The 4,837-nt window shown below is 39.7% G+C and overlaps 1 long non-coding RNA gene across 1 annotated transcript; it reads left to right on the top strand.

Moving 5' to 3' along the window:
• The first annotated feature begins 335 nt into the window (after positions 1-335).
• On the top strand, positions 336-3,707 carry LOC135451570 (uncharacterized). The gene is made up of 3 exons (XR_010441359.1): positions 336-419; positions 810-967; positions 3,593-3,707. It is a non-coding gene; the product is annotated as an uncharacterized LOC135451570 (long non-coding RNA).
• Positions 3,708-4,837: the final 1,130 nt, after the last annotated feature.

Raw genomic sequence — 4,837 nt, 5'->3', positions numbered from 1 at the left:
GAAAATGGGGATGTTAAATTAATTTTTCTACTTTTCTGGGAGCTTGAGGCTACAGTGGGTGACTGCTATGTTTAAACTGCCCTAGTCAGCAAAGTCACAGGTTCCTTCAATGGAAAATTGGTCAATTATCAGTTTCCCCAAGCAAGAAATACTCTATACCCAGCAAATCTGTCTGACTTGATTAGGAAAGCTGGAGTGAAGGCATTCAGCCTCTCTTTACCTGGGGCTAGGTGCTTCTAAAAATTCTGCTTAAAACATCTTTGACTTCAACTTGCCTGTTTTGCCTGTCCCAATCAAAAACTGCCTCCCTTTCCCTTCTGCCTCCTCACAGGAGGTGCACATGGAGCACGTACTGAGTGTGTCAACATTTTTTTCAAAAATTCTGTCCTGAAGGCTTTTCATGCCTCTCTGTTTGTTGGGTAAGTTCTGACATGTTTATTTTTTCATTGTTATGTACAGAATTTAGGGCCTCAGTACTGGAACTGATTCTGTGCAGAAGAAAACTAGTGCCCCTTTGCAACCCCAGTAATTCTAAAGGATGGGATGGGATGGGATGGGATGGGATGGGATGGGATGGGATGGGATGGGATGGGATGCCAGGGGAAGGCTGGGTGAAAGGGTTTTGAGTTAGTCACAGCCTTGAGATCATATTAAAAAATATACAGGCTCCAAATTACCCAAATGTTATGTTAGAAGATCATAAGCCAGATATTAATTCTGTAAACAGAGAGAGATTAAATATCCTGGGTGAGACAGATTTAATAATGAGCTTGGGAATGAATCAGGCTGCCTGACCCCTGTCCTTGCAGCCTTGCTCTGAAGGTTAAAACCTGTCAGCAGCAGCAGCAGCCAAAATCTGTGTTGGACCATCTCTGAGCACTGCAGAGCACACCCCACCTCCTGCCCACCCTTCAGGGGTGCACAGACCCCTCCTCAGCTGGTTCTGGCCTCTGAGGGATTTAATCAGGTGGGTGGATCAAATTTTCATATCTGGGTGCTGATTCTGGAGATTTTCCTGGACACATTGACTTATCTTTTGTTCATGGAGTATGCTGAAAAACATTAAGAATCATGAGGATGACAAGCATCTCTGGTTTTCAGTTAATCGTAAATCTGCTGAGAATTTATCAATTTTAGTTTAGGAACTTGTTCTAGGTGTAGCCTAACATGCTGCAGGGCAGCTCTCCTATGAATTAGTTAAAATCTTTGCTGGCAGGAAAGTGCTGCATGGTTGTGTTAAGTAGATGCCACTTGGACCATATTTTTTCCTGATGTTTGTCTTAAATTTATTGGGTGAATATGCACCATAAGAGTGTCAAGCCCCTTCATTTTGACAGTTAAAGCACTTTTGCACTACCTTAATGAATAACTGGCAGTACTTCAGTCATCAGACAACTCCAAGAGAACTGATGCTGAGTTTCCACAAATGCAAATAACATAAATTGACTCTTGGGTTTTTTTAAGACAAATGAAAAGCAAACAGTTGAAACAAAATTAAACTGCCATTCAGCCTGCATGCTCACAGCAACTTCTAGTGGTTGCAGTTAATGTGAATGTACTTTTTTTTTGGTTCAATCATTATTTTTAACAGTGAAGCCTATCTAATCATTAGCTGGATCATGAAGTCAATTCCTTTCATGTATTTAGTAGCTCATCTTGCCTAAATTGTTTCAGTTCCTCAGAGATAGTTTTTGAATATGCATGACATATTTCAGCATAATAACTAAGAAGTCATTTTATGTTGCATCTCATTAGCAAAATAAGTATCAAAACAGGTTTCCCTGCCCTTAGAGGAAGCTCTTCAATTAGCTCCAGAGAACAATTCACCTTCAGCTCCTTCACACTTTAATACCTATTCCAGGATATTTGACTTTAAATACTGGACTAGACTCACTTTAATTTCATTGCATAAAACTTACTTTTCCTCTTCAAGGATCATAGAAGGCCAGACCAATTTGGGACTCAGTTGGGAATAAACCAAAGTCTGAATCAAACAATTTGTTCTGTGCTTTAGCCCAATGTTTTTGGGATGGACACCTCATCTCCTGCTTTCAGTAACATGGCGTGAGGCTTCTGAGAGCATCTGGCTGCTCAGGTTTCCCCTTCCCACAAATTCAGGGTACAGAGATATAATTTGTGCAGTGGAGAACCCTCAGTTCAGTTGTAAGAGAGATTGCAGAACTGGCTCCTCAGTTGTTTTATGTACCACATCAATAGATGGCCTATAAAATAAATTCTATATATGTGGCTCCAAAATAAGAGTCATGTTTTAAACAAGTAAATCCTTGCACCCCAACTGGGATAACATCATTCTCTGCCGCAGCAGAGCACAGAAATCTCTGAAATGTGGTTTGTGGTACCACACAACAATTTAGGACAGGAAACAATTCAACTCTGTGTTCACAATCAGAGGGAAAGGCTCTGGAGGTAATTTATGCTCCTGTAATCAAGACACAGTTACTTCATCTTTGAGATCTTAGGACTGCAGCCCCATGAATAAATGACCATAAAAACTGTTGGCTTCTTTTTGTTCCATTGGGGTTTTTTGGTGTTTTCCCAGATGGCTGCATTTTCATGTGGGTAGAAATTCTCAGTGGAATCCCTGGGCCCAGGGGATGTGTCCCAGGAAAAATTAAAGCTTGAATATCCATCTGTGAGAGCCCAGCTCGTCCCCCTGCCCAGTGAGGCGGCATCAGCCTGTGGGTTAATTTCTGCCAGATTTTGTTTTGGCAGCCAGTGCTTGATGATAGGTTACCTCATGATGGGAATTGGATTGCAGACCTTGCCAGCCCTTTACCCCAACATCTAAAATCTTTCAAAACATTTTTTTCCAGCAGACCACTTTAATCCAATAAATTATACCACCATGTACTGTGTCCAAATTCAGTCTGGTGCTTAGAGCTGCCCACAACTGAATATTCATGAATTCCAGGCAAACTTCATGTTTTGCTGTGCTCTTGCTGTACCTGGCAAGTGAATTTACTGCACAAATACATCACACTCAACCCCCCCAATGCATTAACCTTGGCAGCTTTAATTTTTAAAGACATTTTACTTAACTTTCTTTCAGTTGATAAGGATAAAGCAATGTTGGTGGTGTTACCTGATTCCAGACCTCTCTAATTACACAATTTCCAGCATATCCTCTGCTGCTGGAGAGGGTTTTTGTACTGGGAAAGATTATTTTATTTTTCTGAATTAAAATAAGCTGCCCAGTATGCCCAAATACACAGCAGTAAAACACTTGCTTTGGTAAAGAGATTTTGGTACTTAAAATTAGATGATTTTTATTTTATTTTACTGTGGGTGACTGTCCAGTGAGTTATTAATCACAAAAATGTCAATATTCTAGCTGAAAGGTACTTATCAGATAGGTGTTGAGACAAAAATACACTGTTTTTTCTGTACTGGCTATTTGTAGTGATAAATGCAAATTTAATTACCTAATTAACTAATAATAATTAATTAATGCAAATTTAATTATTTTAATTATTTAATTAATTGGTTTCACTTGGCCTGCAACCTGTCCCTTGTATAATTTTTGCAGGGGATTAATTATTAATTAATTATTTCCATTTTTTAATTTCCAAAGAATATCAGTTGACTTTTACAGCCTCTTCAGTGCTCCCCAAGGCTTCATATCACACCTAAATGCTCATTTTCACCACCTGAAGATATTTTCTGACCTGAATGGTTCTATGAACCTGATCTGTACTTCAGCTTAAGGAAAACCTGCACACAGATTGAATTTTGGAGAGAAAGATTTGAACATCCAGCTGTGAGTGTATTTTGTGTTCTGTCTCCCAGTTTCATTCCATTCCTGGGATGGAGCAGGATGGGTCTGTCCAGCCAGCTCGTCCCCCTCCAGTCTGGTGCTCTGGTCTGTCTTTGAAGCACCCTCATTAAATGCTGATTTTTCTATGTGGTTTGCACTTTGTTTTTGTCATGGGGATCAATGAGTTTGAAGAAACCTCAGGATTTTTGTCGTACACCCTCCTGCTTACCTCGAGGCAGGTCAGTCTGTATTTCAGAAATAAAATGCATGTTGGACTGGAAGACAAATAGTTGTTCTTTCACTCTAACCTGTAACAGGCATGAGGAAATCTTGCAGTCACAGAAATCTGTTGTTTAATGGTTGATAATCATATTTGACAGTTTCCCTTCATTTGCCCTCGTGTAATTTATTAGAAATGTTCATATTGAAAACAAAGCCTTCCTGCAAAAAGAATCTGATGGAAACACAAGATATGCTGCTGTGTCTACAGGACACTCACTCATTCAGGGGAAAAGGAGGATTATTTGTCTGCCTTAAAATTCTGACTTGACTTAGAGTAGAAAACTGCATATTTGTAACTTGCAGCTATAAATACACCATATAAACATTTTTGCTGCATTTTGTACATGTTTTGTGAAGAACAGATGTGAAATTCACTGAGCCTTATGTACTGTGGGTTGTTATGAAAGGTCAGGAAAATACAGGATGCTGTAGGAAAAAGATGTGTGATGTAAATGGGAACAAATTGCATCTCAGTGGGACATGGCCTGGACAGAGCAATCATTCTTACTCCTCAAGTCATTTCTGTTTCTCCAGGGAGCTGCTTTATAATTAATGTTCTTTGTTTATGGTACACTTATGCCTTCAAAAAGAAAAATAAAAATACAGAAGTAGACATGTCCTTCATCAAGCCTCGCAGCGTGCAGGCCAGCAATTATTCTTATATAACTTGTATTGTGTGTAGGATAAAGCTCCCATGCAGTGCTGAACACTGGAGGGCTGCTAATGCATTCACAGCACAACTTGGGAAAAAGGAATTCTGTCAAGCGGGGCTATGGAAAA

This window comes from Zonotrichia leucophrys, chromosome 9, assembly GCF_028769735.1.
Source record: "Zonotrichia leucophrys gambelii isolate GWCS_2022_RI chromosome 9, RI_Zleu_2.0, whole genome shotgun sequence".
In the NCBI taxonomy this organism is placed as follows: domain Eukaryota; kingdom Metazoa; phylum Chordata; class Aves; order Passeriformes; family Passerellidae; genus Zonotrichia; species Zonotrichia leucophrys.
Note: the sequence above shows the minus strand (reverse complement) of the source record. Positions and strands in the feature narration are given on the sequence as shown.